An 18,238-nucleotide genomic window follows, 5' to 3' on the forward strand; every position below is an offset into this window, starting at 1 on the left:
TGGAGAGGAAAAGCATCTTCCTGGGCTCATTCCTGTTACTGCTGGCGAACTCATGTAGATAAAAGCATCATTTTAGGTTTAACATGCCTCCATAATTCTTGCCTACCCAAAGATTAAGATTTGTTGCTTATTTGGAGCTGTAACTTAAAGTTTGGGATTCCTTTTATCAGTTCCACAGTGCCTCCACATGACATGACAAAAAATATCAAGGGTCATTTATTATCTGATTTATTACACTTTCAGGTATAAAGGGAATATAAATAAGAACAGAATTTGTCCCTGCATCACATTATATCATTGTAAAGACCAAATGCTTCGCAAACACTAATTTTTCTTCTTGCTCTTCTTTATGTAAAAATGTTGGCACTTTCTCTATTTTACAGATGAAAAACTGAGAGAAAATATTAAGTCAGAAATACCTCCTAATTTAGGGCACCTAGCCTGAAATGTCTAGGACCTGATTTTTTAGGTTAGAAACTTCACATCCATGGTGCAGGCAATTGCTGTTTGAGTTGATGGGCTAACTGGTAGCAACAGATGGCATTAGAGCTGCACAGGAAATTATTTCGCTAGGTTTCACAGAAAGGTCCTCTATTTGACAGAGTTTGGACACTTGGTTTGGGTTTCATTGGACCGGAAAAGAGAATTACAAGCAATTTCTGTATCTATTAGACTATAACAGAGTTTGATTTGCTAAAATATTAATATAAGAAAATGGGGATGCTGATAAAAGGAGATAGAATAACATATTTTCACTTTTACTACGCATTTAAATTCAACTAGTCCCATTCTCTGAACTTCAAATCAGGCAAGAACAAGTTATGAGCAGAGGACCTCTTCAGAAATTCTATGAAAAAGTAATTTATTTTTCTTAACCAAGATATTATTTATATTATATTTGACATATCCAAGTTGTCAGTCAGCAGTTCTTCTGAAAAATCTATTGGTTTTTTCAGTAATTGCTGTACCAGAGTGGTAGCCAGGAAAATGATTCTACAGACAACTCCTTTAACAAGAATAAGCAGGTAAAACATTTTCACAATATGAACAGGCTTGTTCAGCTTGTATATAGACACTGTATGTTTGCAAAAGCATGACTCATTTCTCTAGGAAAATAAATCACAAAGAGTTATTTTTGATGTAGACAACATCAAATTGAGTATTTGCAACTTCCTGATCTAATGTATAATTTTGTTAGCAAGAAACATGGAAAAATATGATTTTTTTAAACAAATCAGTACTTAATAAAGTAATTATTCTTATATACAGTGAAAAAGGTTGCTCAGTTCATTTTCTAATACCTGTTTTATTTTACAGATAATGATATCTTTCTTTTCAAACACTTAAAGGATTAACCTTGTACATAATAGAACACTTTGTAAATAATAAGACATACCTTCTTTAGTTTTACAAAGCATTCCAGTCCAGCTTCCAAGGGATTAGTGTCACAGTTCATCTGTTAAAAAAAAAAAAATGAAATCCATACATGATGGACTATCACAGCTTTTGTGTTTTGGGGTTTTTTTTAAATTATTATTTTATTTATTCTATGCATCCTTCTATTTATTCCTGGGTCAATATCTTCCATGCTGCATATGCGCAACTTCCATTTGAATACACTATAAGCTTCCTGTTGTGGTTTAACCTGGCAGGCAGCTAAACACCACACAGCCATTTGCTCACTCCCCCTCATCGGGATGGGGGAGAGAATCGGGGAAAAAAAGTAAAAACCGTGGGTTGAGATAAAGACAGTTTAATAGCACAGAAAAGGAAGGGAAAATAATAATAATAATAAATAATAATAATAAAAAATAATAAAAGAATATACAAAACAAGTGATGCACAATGCAATTGCTCACCACCCACCCACCGATGCCCAGCCAGTTCCCGAGCAGCGCCCCCCCCAGCCAGCTTTCCCCCAGTTTATGTGCTGAGCATGACAACACATGGTATGGAATATCCCTTTGGCCAGTTTGGGTCAGCTGTCCTGGCTGTGCCCCCTCCCAGCTTCTCGCTGGCAGGGCATGAGAAGCTGAAAAGTCCTTGACTAATGTAAGCACTACTTAGCAACAACTAAAACATCAGTGTGTTATCAACATTATTCTCATGCTAAATCCAAAACACAGCACTGTACCAGCTACTAGGAAGAAAATTAACTCTATCCCAGCCGAAACCAGGACACTTCCTATATGTGATTTCAATAGAATATCTACTATTATGCTTAATATAAAGTGTTGATATGTAAATCATTCATCTAAGTTTCAATATGCAAAGTAAACACACATTTCAGCAAGAAACAAGACTTTTCATCAAAGCAGAATGGAACCTGCAGAACCTTGAATAACTGAGGTATGCACATTACTTGCAACACACCAAAATGCCTTAGCTGGAGAGGAAATGTCGTGGTTTAACCTCAGTCGGCAACTGAGGACCACACAGTCGCTCGCTCACTCCCCCCCCGCCCCCCGGTGGGATGGGGGAGAGAATTGGAAGAGCACAAGTGAGAAAAAGTCGTGGGTTGAGATAAAAACAGTTTAATAATTGAAATAACATGATAATAACGATTATAATAATAATGTAACAATAATAATAATAATACACAAAGCAAGTGATGCACAGTAGAATTGCTCACCACCCGCCGACCGATGCCCAGCCAGTCCCTGAGCAGCGGCCCCCACCCCGGCCAGCTTTCCCCAGTTTATGTACTGAGCATGACGTCACATGGTATGGAATGTTTCTTTGGCCAGTTTGGGTCAGCTGTCCTGGCTGTGCCCCCTCCCAGCTTCTTGTGCACCTCCAGCCTTCTCAGTCAGTAGAGCACGGGAAGCTGACAAGTCTTTGACTACTGTAAGCATTGCCTAGCAACAACCAAAACATCTGTGTGTTATCAACTTTGTTCTCATCCTAAATCCAAAACACAGCACTGTACCAGCTACTAGGAAGGAAATTAACTCTATCCCTGCCGAAACCAGGACAGTATCCACCCCTTATTCTATACCATCTACGTCATGCCCAAGTCCCAAACTTTCCAATACATTTGCATTAATCACCACCCCTTTTCCTGGTTTTTAATATATATATACACACACAGATATCATTCCCTTAGTCTATGGGCCATCACTCTAAAACGTTCGGTGAGTTCATTTAGTCCATGATTTTGGGCTCCATCTGTCATAATAATCTTCCAGGGCAGGAAAGGTGGAGATGGTATGTGGCGTTGGATTGTTTCATGTTGAAGTCAGTTCTGGTACCATCATCACTGTGCTTTGCTCTGTTTCATCAAAGTTCATTCTTTATTAACCTGGGTGATTCTTACTGTAATATCATTAGTATGGCATATAATATTATGTAGCAGTTAACATCACATAATTCAGATCATTGGCTATTCTCACCCAGAATCAAATCCCCTTGAGGTACACATCGGACTTCCCCATCCTTCCGCATCACCCACCAAGTGCACCCAGGTCCTTGAGCAAAAGCAATCCCACGGATGGGTTTGCCTTTGCCCGAGGCAGGAATAACCCAGACTGTCTTCCCCAGCATATTTTTTATGTGCACTACAGGGACTTTATTCCCATCTACAGTACGTAAAAGTTCTGACTGGGCAGGGCCAGCTCGATTGGCAGATCCCCGAGTGTTGACTAACCAGGTGGCCTTTGCTAAATGCGTATCCCAATGTTTGAATGTCCCGCCACCCATTGCTCTCAGCGTAGTCTTTAACAGTCCATTGTATCGTTCCATTTTACCAGAGGCTGGTGCATGATAGGGGATGTGATACACCCACTCAATGCCATGCTCTTTGGCCCAGGTGTCTATGAGGTTGTTTCGGAAATGAGTCCCGTTGTCTGACTCAATTCTTTCTGGGGTGCCATGTCGCCATAGGAATTGCTTTTCAAGGCCCAGGATAGTGTTCCGGGTGGTGGCATGGGGCACGGGATATGTTTCCAGCCATCCGGTGGTTGCCTCCACCATTGTAAGCACGTGGCGCTTGCCTTGGCGGGTTTGTGGGAGTGTGATATAATCGATCTGCCAGGCCTCCCCATATTTATATTTCAACCATCGTCCTCCATACCAGAGGGGCTTTAACTGCTTGGCTTGCTTGATTGCAGCGCATGTTTCGCATTCATGGATAACCTGTGCAATAGTGTCCATGGTCAAGTCCACCCCTCGATCACGAGCCCATCTGTATGTTGCATTAAGGGACTTCCTAGGAAGGATTAAGAATTTCCTAGGAAGGATTAAGAATCCATTAAGGATTTCCTAGGAAGGAAATTAACTCTATCCCTGCCGAAACCAGGACAGGAAAATAAAATACAAAGCCAATTTTATTTATCATCTTCCCATTAGGTGTAGGGGGAATGGTTTGTTAGGCAGCATTCGAAGCAAGAATGAAAATAATTATCAGTGGGCAAATGAAAAGGACCCCTAAATGCCCACCATTTCACCTTCCTGAGTTCTTTCTTTTCCAAAGGAATTAGGAAAAATTTCAGGTAAGCAGAAATTATACTGATTTTCCCCAAATTCTCTAGGCCCCCTGAATAGTTCTTTATTGTTAGTGAGCAAATTTGGCAGAAACAAGCTAATGGGAAATGAAAAAGTTCCAAATACATTATGAAGCAAGAATAATTGGCCTCTCATGACATAGTTATTACAGAAATAAAACATTTTCAGAATCTATCAGCCAAACCTTTGATTTCAAAACACTAGAGCTCAGCAGAATCCTCATAATTTTGTTATACACAAGAGGGAAAAACATCAGTGAATCAAAATAAGTGTCTCTTTGCCAGCAGTGCAATGCAGTATACTAGTTAGTTTATTTAGAGAAGACACTTCAGAATTATAGCAGCTTTTCCTGCCCAAGGTAAATTTTTTTTTTTCATGCTAAATTGAGAAACTGGAACAAATACTATCTGTGTTAGCTCTGACTAAAAGCAGTATAAGCATAATGAAATAAGGAAAATAAACAGAAAGAATAATAAAGTTATATTTCCTGACCTCTGCCCCCCAGGCTTGGAAACCCTTTTTCAGCCTTAAAGCATTCAGAGCATATGTTCCAAAGTTGTCAATTCCCTCTTTTTGGCCAGCTTCCACGATTGCATTGTAAAGAGTTACAGAACCTTCTTTTCTATGATAGAGCTCCCAGCCCAATTCACCTGTTATACAAACAAGATTAACAGTTTCATCAACTCAACAATGAAACAATCCTAATAAATACAGTCCTATCATTGGTAAAAAGTGGGGATCAATGCTGTAAGTGTTAATGCATGTTCTAGGGTCAATTCTGCTATCATATAGCAAGTCTAATTCCCTGCAAGAACCACCAGCGGATTTATGCCCTAGATCTTAAGGAGTGGTACTATCATTCTAATTTAAACTGTTAACTGAAATCTGGGGGGGGAAAGTCAGAATAACTGATAAGAAAAGGTCATGTAATGAAGTCACAATAAGAGATTAAGCTTAAGGGCATTATAAACAGATGATGACTTGGCAAGTGAACAGCAAATGTAACAGTTTAAATAAGCATAAAGTGAGTATATTGTATCATATTTAGTATGATGGAAAGAGAATATAAATTATAAGGACTTCAGCTGCTTCAGAATGCTCTGAATTCAGTCCACTGCAGTAGAGATAGACATAAAAAGAAATAAAAAGTAACTGAGAAAAACAAATACTCAGCACTACAGCATTACATTTTCAAGGCACTTGACAAACACTAATATATGGTAATCCAAAAAAAATTCTTGACATTGATTTTGCAGCAAATACCACAGAGGTTATCAGAACTGGCCTTTTGTTCTGTAAAATAAATATTTACATTATAGGGTATTCTAAAGAAAAAGGTCTTGGAAAACTTAGCACAGACCCTGACTAGATCACATTTGAAAATCAGTGATGTGCTGCATTTCCTCGCACATTTATATATAAAATGTGATTATCCCATTGCTTATGAATACATGATGAGATTTATTTTTCAACATAATTTCAGTTACACTTCTTATTTTATTTATTGCCTCTTTCCTTAAGAGTCTCTTTTCTCTACTGCTTACCTGTGTATGATATCCTAATGGCAGTAACAGCAATATCAGAAGAAACTTAAATAAACCATCACTCAGATCCTCAGTTGTCAACTTCTGGAGGACCTGTCATGCATATGGACCTGCTACACCAAGTACTCCCATCTCATCTGTCATGTTTTCAATTTTATATCCACCTTTCGTTACCTCCTCTTCTATCATCTGCATGTAAAACACAACAGTGATGTTAATTTTTTTAATGAAAAATAACTGATTTAGATAAAGATTAAAAAGAAAAAAAATTTTGTTAGTGTTCATCTTCCCAGCAGCTCCCAGTCCCACACCTTCTCAAAACCAATGGAAGTATGTGCTACATTAGATAGTCAAATACATCATTGATGTTAAACAGTGTTTTCTGGTGAGATACTGGCATAGGAACACAGGTATCTGGGATACAGCAAGGAAAGGAGAAAATTTAAATGGGTGGAACAGTATTTTGAAGATAAGAGTAAGAAGTGATGTCATAGGACTGAACACAGATTTGCCTTTGGATCCAGAATGTGTCAATTAAAAGTCATACAAAAAGAATAAGCAGTAAACACAATGAACATAAGAAATCTCAAAATAAATTCCTGTGTCAACAGAAATGAACAACCAGCCTTGTTCCTTCCTGAATACAGTATTTAAAGTGTTGGCAGAAAGTTCAGCTTCGAGTTTTGATTTAATAAAAAACATCAGCTGGGTACTGTCTTTCAGGAAGCTCACAAAATAAATGAAAGGGGTATATTTAAAAAATCTTATAAAGTACTATTTTGTTAAGCAGTGTTAAAAGATCTCAGGCACAGGGGAGTACCAAACAAGACTGTAGAAATTCCATAGAGGTAAATACATTAGGCCTGGTTCTGCCATTTGGTTCCTGAATATGCCAATGGTCCTACTGATTCCCATGGGACTGTTATGAAACAGTACATTATTCATCGTATGTTGGGGTAGCAAATTTCAGTCTTTTATGTGTTGATTGATTTTGAAGAAATGATTTGTCAGCAATCTCCAGTAAGAAAAATTCTTTTTTTTAGTATGTATGTACACCACTAATAGCACTAGAAATGTCACTTCCAATACACATCTATGAAAAGCATTTTAATGAAGTCATCCTGTGACTGCTTCTACCGCATTTCTTTCCTTTGTTTCACTTTGTGACCCCAGAGCCCAAAGCAGAAGACATTATCACAGCATCAGGAAGACTGCACTACCCATCTGTATTGGCCAGGTCAGTGCCTCTGCGGTCATCCATGTTTAAAGCCAATTTTCTTTTTTTGGGTAAGAGAAAAAACTAGAAAGGAACAACTGTGCTGTGTTCCATCATACAATGCCAAACACAAACAGGTTCAACAACAAAACAAGAACTACCTACATTAAACTATATTACATAACTATCAGTAAATTCTCCATCTTTTTACATCAACAATAATCCAATAAGCAACTGCTTATACTTCAGGATTCAATTCAACCAAGTTTCTAAGAAACTGAGATCAATAAATAAGTAGAATTCTCTTGAAGCTAGTAAAAGGTTTGTTGAGTAATAATTAAGAATTTGGCACTTAGTAAAAAGGTTTCTATATTAATGTGACTGTATAGCACTATGTACTTACTGTATCAAAAATAAACTAACCTCAGATCATGGAGTTCTGACCCCGAGCCAGTTATAAGCATAAATTCTCCTGGATACAGTTGAGAGACCGTTAGCTCAGCATGAACTTTTCCTCTTGGTGTTAACAGATGGCTTATATTTGTGGAACCCACCTACAGAGTAAAATTTGCAATTATTAAGGATGCAAAATATAACCTTTGAATTCTTAAACATTAAGAAATATATGGAAATATGTCTTTACTTGAAAGAACAACTTTTTTGTTTGTTCTGTTATGCCATAATAGGAGAGGACAGATACACAATTGGCCAAGCTTAAGCTTTACAGTTGAATTTTCACATTTTTCTTCATAGAAAAAAAAGAAATTTTTGAAATGAGATAAATTGAGACCTTTATAAATATTTTCAATTGTGTATTAGACAAGGTGTTCATTTGATTTAAGAATGCATTTTCTATGCAAATTCAATCAATTTTAGTTTGTTTTCTGATCATCAGAATAAAAAATTCTACGTGTGTTACTGACATAAATATTCTTTTTCAATCATGTGAATAAGGCTTTCAAATCCCTAAAGGATATCATATACTTTGCCCCTTACTTTAAGGAAAGAAATACTGAGCTGGCTTATGCTTTTGTGGCCCTGATTTATGCATGCTTTTATATTTTATGTAGTTGCTGACTATGAATCTACATCTCTGTACATTTGAATCAGGTTCTGTGTATAAATGTGGTCTCTAGAGGCAAAATTTCAAATAACAGTTACTTAGCTGTGGCCATAACATGTATGCATGTTCATACAGATATCATCCATACAAACAGAAATATGAATGTGCCATAGCTGTTGTGCTGGTCTGGTTCCAGAGGCAGAATTTAATCTCTCTCATTTCATTCTGCTTTCATAAGAACCTTGTCAATCACCCAGTCAGTGCCCATATTCCAGACAATGAATGGAAAAAGGAAAAATATTGCAGATATTAACATTCTTTTGCAAGGTCATATTACATTAATATAGTTACTGGCATATTACAGGCACATAGCTGAATCTTCAGGATCTGATGCTAGTCACACCAAAAATCAGGCAATTTAAATAATCAACTGTTGTTGAATGTTGGATTTTTAAGTGGACTCATAAACTGTTCATTCTATTTTGCTGTCTATCTTTCTTTTTCCCCTTAGCAACACTGATTAAACTCCATAGAAAGCACTCACTTTGTTCTCATAGTTTCCTGTTTAATCTTGCTTTCCCACCACCACATAAATATATTCAGCAAGTGTTATCCATGCCAGCTGATGACACAGTTACCCCACCTCTACCCCAGGCTAGAGAGAAGACAAACAATCTATATTGCTATCACAAAATTAATACAGTAAAAAATATGACTACATGGCAATTCAGGTTCTTCTTTCTCCTAAACCTATAGGACACCATTCTTGCGTACAGCCTTCCCATTCAGTTGGCTCTGACCTCTGAGAAGTTATCTACCTTTGTGACTATAGTCTCAGTGTACTTACTGTTTTCCTATGCTTCCTCTCTCTGGTGTCTGAAGCAGCTAAAACCATCACCTACAGCAAAAACTTAGTGAAATTCAGTGCTGAAATGAGCAAACCCCATGGCTGTAGCACTTCAGAAAGGAACAATCTGCTTGCTGGAGGTGTATCTCTGAAGTTAAAGACACTAGATGAGAGTGGTTAACGAAGCAGGATGATAAAGGGACTCATGGAGCACTACCGTGAACTGAGGACCAAGAATAAGAAGCCTGGGGTAGTTTGTCACAGTGTGCCATTTTTGAGAACAGGATCATATTCTGAGGATCTGTGAGCAGCCACACTTGTGGAGAAAGGACAGGTGTGAGTTGAAGGCTGAATATTTGCAACCCTGCCTGCTCCAGGCAGCCAGCTGTAAAACAGTCAGTTTGAGAGGGATGGAAAATAAGCATAGGTCATATTTAAAAAAAAAAACCACAAACAAAAAAACCCCAAACACAAAACTGTTCCCCCTTGGGCATCCAGGAAGAATACAACATCCAGCTACAGTCAGGCCATTCCTCTGCTCTCCTCTGCTGCCTGAAGCTGTCTGAAGCTGCTACAGCACAGCGCAGTTTTAGGCAGGCAGCTACCAAGCTATTCCAGTACTACTATAAAAGAATTCCAGGTGAGATTCACTTGGCCTTCTTTAGACAAAGATTTGAAAAACAGGAGGTTCTGTCTGAACATCAGGAAACACTTTTTTTTTACTGTGAGGGTGACTGAGCACTGGAACAGGTTGCCCAAAGAGGCTGTGGACTCTCCATCCCTGGAGATATTCAAAAGCCACCTGGACATAGTCCTGGGCAACAAGCTCTAGGTGACCTGCTTGAGCAGGGGGCTGGACAAGAGGACCTCCAGAGGTCCCTTCCAACCTCAACCATTCTAAGATTCAATGATTTGTGCCAAAAGGTACTTCTACTTGGGGCTACTCTAGTATAAACTCCACTGTTTGTGCTCTTAATTGAGTGAAGTTATATCTCCTGACACAGGAATTTCTCCAAAAGATCTGTGTTTGATATCTGAAAGATATGATGATAATATTATGCCTTATTTTCCATTTCTGAATCAGATCTTGTTTATCTAAATCCTACATTAAAACAGTTATCACTGTCCCATTTGCCTTTGGAACAACATTTGCACATATGTTTGCAACATAGTTGATCCAGCAGCTTAACAGAATCTGTGCCTTTTACTTTAAATTTGCCAAATAGTGACAGGTCAATCACACCGACTTTTTCCATAACCTGCTTATACTCATGACCCACAGGGTCAAACCAATTTGTGTGCTGAAAACTGGGTCTGAAACAGCATTTACACACATAAAACACAATTTGGCCATTTTGTGCTCTTTTCAGCAAAATGTAGTCTTCAATTTCTTCAGTTTAATAATCTTTCGAGAGAGTGACTTTCCTAATTGTAGGTAGCTTACCCAATATTTTCCTTGGTCTAACATTATTAAAATCCTTTAACAACAGAGAAAGATATGAGTTGATATTTTATCAACCATTTTGTACAATAAACTGTGAACTGTTCAAATGTTAGAAGAAGTAGTAGTCTGTCATGTAAATTTACAGCATACTTTGTTACTGAATCATTTATTTGAGTTTAAGGTGTCAAAGGCTTTATTTCTGAACAGCAGAGTGTGTCTATTCCTTTATGAGCCTCATTTAGATTGGGACTCTGTCCTGGTTTCGGCAGGGATAGAGTTAATTTCCTTCCTAGTAGCTGGTACAATGCTGTGTTTTGGATTTAGGAGGAGAACAAAGTTGATAACACACCGATGTTTTAGTTGTTGCTAGGTAATGCTTACACTAGCCAAGGACTTTTCAGCTTCCCATGCTCTACCGACTGAGAAGGCTGGAGGTGCACAACAAGCTGGGAGGGGGCACAGCCAAACTGGCCAAAGAAACATTCCATACCATGTGACATCATGCTCAGTACATAAACTGGGGAAAGCTGGCCGGGGGGCGCCACTGCTCGGGGACTGGCTGGGCATCAGTCGGTGGGTGGTGAGCAATTGTACTGTGCATCACTTGCTTTGTGTATTATTATTACATTATTATTATTATTTTATTTCAATTATTAAACTGTTTTTATCTCAACCCACGAGTTTTTTCTCACTCGTGCTCTTCCAATTCTCTCCCCCATCCCACCGGCCGGTGGGGAGGAGTGAGCGAGTGGCTGTGTGGTGCTCAGTTGCCGACTGAGGTTAAACCATGACAGACTCCAGTATCCCTGTGGAAAACATTTATTTGCTGGATGTTCCCTGATGCAAGCAAGTAACTAGGTAGGCAGGCACAGAAAAAAAGAAAGGAGGATTAGGCTTCTCCTTTTCTGAGAATTATACAGAGAGGAATGAGCTTTTTCATTAAAACATTATCCTGTGCTGCTGATCAAATAAGAAGAAAGGGAGAAAAATACAGATTTATGATGAACAAATTGTTCTCTTCCTTGAACTAGGCTGCTCCCTGATACCCCATATCTAGAAGAGTTACAGAACACCTCGATGTGTGTTTTGGAATGTCTGCATTATCAGAATGAAATGGATTCTAAAATATGGAAAAAACAGTAATGGAAGATCTACTTAATAGATACCTTTTAGCTGAAATGAATGATAAAAGTATGCTTCTCATTAAGTTTAACTCAGCTGGCACTTGCTGTCATGACAATTTATCAGGCAAAATAAAAAGGTAATCTTTCATTTACTTGTATCCAGTCTCATCTCCAGGTTTGTAGAACCAATGAGGTTGCTCCCATCCTGCATGAAAGCCCACTGAACATTTTGACTTCAGCAAACCATACAGCCCGCTGGTTCTCTCTGTTGGTCTCCCAGCAAATCTTTCTTCTTTAGGGTAACCACCTAGGGGGGAAAAAAAACCAACCAAAACCCATGGCATACTAAATACTGTACATCACCAAGATAGAATATATATAATACACATATATATAAACAGAGAAATCTAGAGGCAGGCTTTGTTGGAATTCATTTTCAGGATACAAGTGCATTTAAAAAAAATACCTTCTTACCAATGTTATTAAAACCATAAGATTCTCTTGCTTTGGCTTCTGTGTATTCCGTGGTGGTCTACTTTCCATAGCGATTGGGATCTAATTCTATCAGGTCAAATGGAGGTTCCCCCTCAAAGATCCAGTCACTGAGGTACTTTTCTATGCCACCAGCATGTATAATGCCATACCTTAAAAACAGGAAAAAGTCCTGCAGTGCCAAGTCTTTTTTTGTTTTGTTTTTAAAAATCAGTACTAGCATATACTACTAATACACCCCCTAAAGTATTTTAAATTTTTCCCTCTTTTTTTTTTGTTTTGTTTTGTTCTGTTTTGTCTTGTTTTCCAAGATTACATGCTTTATTGACAGATATTTCTACTGCCCCAATGTCAGCAGCAAAACTCCATTGCTAATGTACAGCAGTTGCAGTGCTTGAGATTACAGCAAGCTCTTTTTTCTCTAAAGTTCAGAATTTAATAATCTTTTTCAGGGACATTAGAACTCCTCAACAATTAATACTAAAGAAAGTTCTCAAACTTCTGATATCCATTAAATACCCTTTCTAGTCATAGAATATCTCCTTTTTCAATCAGATGTGATTAAACCAGACCCAGATTTGAAAACCAGACTGAGACATTCTGGCAGCTACAGTGAATATTTACATTACAGTGACAAGAGCAACAGCAGCAAAAGTCAGGAGACAATGCTACCGAGACAGTTTTAAAGAAGTTGAAAGACCAGCAGTACTTTTTATATTGCTCCACAGAAAATCAGGGAATGTAGAGGAATTGGGAATAAAACTAGGAGACTTGTTTGCAGTGGTGCCGGAATTGAGTGCTACCTTTTCTCATCTGATTTACCTTCTCCGTTCTCCACTACAACTACAAAGAGAACTGGTTCTAGAAAGTTTATACTAACGAAATACACATGTAGGAATTTTCTGCTACCAGTCTGTAGCAAAAGCCTGTCCTGTTTCTACCTAATAAGTGTGTGAAGGATCAGACTGTAGAGCAGATCTCTTGTTAGAAACCTGCATTAAAAGGAACCACACCAGACAGCAAAAGTAGGTACTCAAAAGTTATGAAATGATAGATTTAAGATTTCCTTACTTAAACATTTTGTACATAATTCGAACTTTCAAAATGCCTGACATCTTGACATTCATAGGGAAAAGGCTATGTGTGAAATGTGCTCCCGTGAGGTACCTGAACTGGACAACTGGGAGACAAGGAACTTTGTTGTGCTGCAATATGTGTATGTCACCACTCAGTCCACATACAACCAAACAGTACTATGTAATGCTAAATTACAGGCATCTCAGATTTGACACTCCAATGGTTAATGACAAATAATTATTAATACCGAAGAACTTTTGATTTTAATACCTCTCTGAATTAGTTTGCCATGTTTAAAAAAAAGTGCCAAAATATCCTTCTGTCTAGGGAAGATGTGAAAATAAATTCTTAGTTATTTGTGAAATGCTCCAATGAGCACAACAGAAAAATCCTTGAAGAAATAGTAAGTCTGTCCAAAACCAAGTTTAGATTAGCATGCAGCAATTAAATCACAGACACTGATACTGAATAGTGAAGCTAAGACAAACTTGAATTGCTGCTCATCAACTTTGCATTCTGAATTCTATGCCATCAGTTAAATAGGCAAAGATCTTATGGGGAAAAAAAAAGAAGGATGTAATCATTTAATTCTAATGCATATGCATAAGAAGAATGAATTCAGATTACATAGACAACTTAGTTCTGGCACTTCCTAACTGTAGAATGCCTGACTTCATAATCTTCATGAATTTACTTTGATGTAGTGTTTTTTTATCTGTAATTTTTTTAAAAAATAAAACAGAAATATCACACAGTTGAGTACATGAAGTAATTCTGCCAAACATGCTCCTTTAGGCTGTTCAGCAGAAATTTTCAGATTCTCAGCACAAGCTTGTATCACTGCAGTCGATGTGGTACGGATGAGTGCTTGTAAACTGCCACTCTAAGTACTACAGAAGAGCTAGCCGCTGGTGTTAATTTAATTAGGCAACTTTAAGTTATTCATACGTTTTGCAAGCATGGCTATGATGCCTTCAGGAACAGCTCCAGAAGTTTTAGCCAGCTTAAGTCTCCCTGCACTATTCACTGCAGCAAAAAGCACAGGGGAACGCAGCACAGAGACCATTGCATGACTGTGGGTGGCGACAGACCAAATACAATGAAGCTTTTTAGCTTCAGATGAAGGCTGCTGAGCTGGTGGCAGGTTAACCCGGGGGCAAGACAGCCCGGGAGGCAGCCCTGTGATGTGGAGTTGCTCTGCAGAATACAGCACTGCACCTGGGCTGACTGGTCTCTGCATTCTGCAGAGCTTTGCAGCTCTGACTCTGTGCAATCAGTTGATTCTGTACGGTACTCCTAGCTGGGCCTACATTATCAGAGATTTTAAATTACGCAGGGTGCCCAAATCCCTCATCACCTCAGATAATGGAGAGCTGATTGTATTAATATATCCACTGAAGTTCTGCTACACAGGAATGAAACACATGCTTTGCAGGGATGGGATGTTACAAGTAGCTGTAGAGTGGTACAGCTTAGGGATCTCAGTCTTCATATAAGGATTTAGAGAAAATTTCCTTAATGAACACAATCTTTCCAATCCCTGCCAAACTTGGTTTGCTCTGTGCTATGTTCCCCATTGTTCCTGTCCTATTTTTGTGTCTTACTTGTTTATGAGTCCTTGCTTCTCACTGATTTTCAACTCCTGAAGTTTCTCATTCCACTCCTTTTTCCTAGGAAATCCGAGTCCCTGCACACCATGGTCCCTTTTCTAGTGTCTTTGTCCCAGGCTTAGCCATTTTTCTACCCCATTTCTACAGAAAAACTCCTGTTCAGTTTCTGGCTGTGGAATACTACTGTAGATACAATTCAGGACTTCTAGTGCAAGATTTAGTGAGTCTCTGTCAAGTGTTTATGAGCTGTAACATTTATAAAGGCTTGTGAATGGGCTTGTTGGTCGACAGCCGGCTGAACATGAGCCGGCAGTGTGCCCAGGCGGCCAAGAAGGCCAATGGCATCCTGGCCTGTATCAGAAATAGTGTGGCCAGCAGGAGTAGGGAAGTGATCGTGCCCCTGTACTCGGCACTGGTGAGGCCGCACCTCGAATACTGTGTTCAGTTTTGGGCCCCTCACTACAAGAAGGACATTGAGGTGCTGGAGCGTGTCCAGAGAAGGGCAACGAGGCTGGTGAGGGGTCTGGAGAACAAGTCTGAGGAGCGGCTGAGGGAACTGGGACTGTTTAGCCTGGAGAAAAGGAGGCTGAGGGGAGACCTCATCGCTCTCTACAACTACCTGAAAGGAGGTTGTAGCGAGGTGGGTGTTGGTCTTTTCTCCGAAGTAACAAGTGATAGGACAAGAGGAAATGGCCTCAAGTTGCGGCTGGGGAGGTTTAGATTGGATGTAAGGAAAAATTTCTTTACTGAAAGAGTGGTGAAACATTGGAACAGGCTGCCCAGGGAAGTGGTGGAGTCCCCATCCCTGGAGGTATTTAAAAGACGTGTAGATGAGGCGCTTAGGGACATGGTTTAGTGGGCATGGTGGTGTTGGGTTGACGGTTGGACTCGATGATCTTAGAGGTCTTTTCCAACCTCAATGATTCTATGATTCTATGATTCATGGATAGATTTTGTGAAGAATGGCAGAAAGGCATGTCTTTAGGAGAAAGGTCACTTCTGCCAAGTGTGAAGTTCATTCTCAGAAAATGGGGAGATTAGAGCTTTTCAAAAGACAGACTTCACCCCAAAAAACTTAACACAGCAAAACAACATACCTTCCAATAATCTCGTTCTTTGGAACGGTTACACTGCTTTGACTTAAACTTTTCTGAATAAAATTCTAGCCTACTCTTGTTAACATTTTCAAAGCTATAAGTAAATAAAACAGTCTTAAATGGGAAGTATTGAGCAACCTTAATAATAAACAGTGCTACAAGCTCTGCTAACTATACTTAACTTATTTGCACATTAAAATGCCTAGCAAGCTGATAATTTTAGATAATAAAATTCCTCTAAGCTAAAAGCACTAAGTCCTCTGTCACGATGTCCCTGCTAGGTGACTATGAGATAAGGATTTGCTAATGCACACAAAAAATTACAACACTGGTAGAAACACTGCAGTGACCCAGAAGCGTAGAAGAGTCAAAAGTCCCTGAAAAGCAGACAAAGTAATCCAATGACAGCAATATAATTGCGACCTGTGTCTAAACATTTAGAGATTAATCAAATTTCTGAAATAAGTTGTTTTAAGAAACTTAAACATATACACTGTTCTTCGGTTATTCCTATATGGAACTTCGATTCTGCTCCCATTGATGCCAATGAAGGAAAACAGGCTTCAAAGTCTGGCAGCACAATAATGTGAACTAGGACTAGGCAAACCACTTCTGTAACTATAAGTTCTGCAAATGTTACTAAAAGATAACAACAGATAACTAATGTTTTAGTTGTTGCTGAGCAGTGCTTACACTAAGTCAAGGACTTTTCAGCTTCTCATACTGCCCTGCCAGCGAGGAGGTTGGAGGTGCACAAGAAGCTGGGAGGGGACACAACCGAGACAGCTGACCCAAACTGGCCAAAGGGCTATTCCATACCATATGATGCCATACTCAGTATATAAACTGGGGGGAGCTGGCCGGGGGGGGGCACGGCTGCTGCTCGGGAACTGGCTGGGCATCGGTCAGCAGGTGGTGAGCAATTGCATTGTGCATCACTTGTTTTGTATATTCTTTTATCATTATTATTATTTTCCCTTCCTTTTCTGTCCTATTAAATTGTCTTTATCTCAACCCACAAGTTTTACCTTTTTTCCGATTCTCTCCCCCATCCCACTGGGGGGGGGGAGTGAGCAAACGGCTGTGTGGTGTTTAGCTGCCTGCTGGGTTAAACCACGACAGGTGAATATCTTTCACAATGAATCATTGCAAAATTACCAAACCATTTTATTTTGAGGGCCTCTGAAAGCACATTAGTGATACTGCCTTATCTTATGATCTGAGGGTTTGTTTGGTTTGGACTGAAAGAAAACTGGAAAAAGCTGAGCTGGATTTTGAACAGCAAATTAGGCAATTGGAAAAACAATGTTCAATAACGTGCCTGGAATTGGATTCAGTTCATTCTATCCATCTTGAATCAATGGGCAAACTAAGACAATTAAAGAGAAGTCAGTAAGAGTTTTACCACTGACTTCAGTGGGGCCAGAGCCTATAAGATGTAAATCACATTCAAAGAAAATATCATAATGGGCAGGAGAGAATAAATGACACCAGTAAAACACCTGTTGTCACACTACCCTCTTCATTTGCTTTCCTCCAACACCCAGCAACATCATTTTTTAGCTCAACCTTCAACAGTCAGAACCATTACATTCGTATCCCTAGAGCAGTCAGTCACCCAGTATGCTGGCAGCGCCTTCTGCTTAGTATGCCTTCAACTCTTCACCCAAAAGTTAATACTTCAGATTAGAAGTTCTCCCTGTACCACTCATTCTTGCCACAACTTCAGTGACACCAGTTTCTGCCTATGCCAAACAATTGTTGAACACAATGTAATTCAAAGCGATGCATAAAATGAACTGGAAAGTGTATTGTAAAGCTGAGCACTTTTATGGCTTTAACTTTCTGCACAGACAGTGCCAAGTACTAACCATTTCTTGCTGCTTCATAGTGGCCATTATATGTAGAGAAACACTTGGCCATCCAGGGCTAAAGCTCTGTTTATAGTGAAATACTCTGAGCAGAGGAATCTGTCAGTGCATTATGGGTTTTTCTGCTTCTTTCCCAGTATCAGGAATGGAATAGGAAACCAGTTAACCTGTAAAGGATAGAGTTTCCAGGATAAACTTTCTAAGAATTGATCATTAGGCACAAAAACATCAAAACCAAAATGCCCACCAAGAGCAAAATATGCAATTTGACTGTTCCTTTGAAGTCTACAGTTGTTTCCATTGTGCATATGAACAGCTCCCTTTTGAAATTGCTGAGAGTTGTATGTGTA

The 18,238-nt window shown here is 39.0% G+C and overlaps 1 pseudogene; it reads right to left on the minus strand.

Annotated features, from left to right (window-relative positions):
• Nucleotides 1–779: 779 nt before the first annotated feature.
• Nucleotides 780–18,238, minus strand: part of LOC143172228 (dimethylglycine dehydrogenase, mitochondrial-like) — a 62,257-nt pseudogene continuing 44,798 nt past the window's right edge.

This window comes from Aptenodytes patagonicus, chromosome W, assembly GCF_965638725.1.
Source record: "Aptenodytes patagonicus chromosome W, bAptPat1.pri.cur, whole genome shotgun sequence".
Taxonomy (NCBI): Eukaryota; Metazoa; Chordata; class Aves; order Sphenisciformes; family Spheniscidae; genus Aptenodytes; species Aptenodytes patagonicus.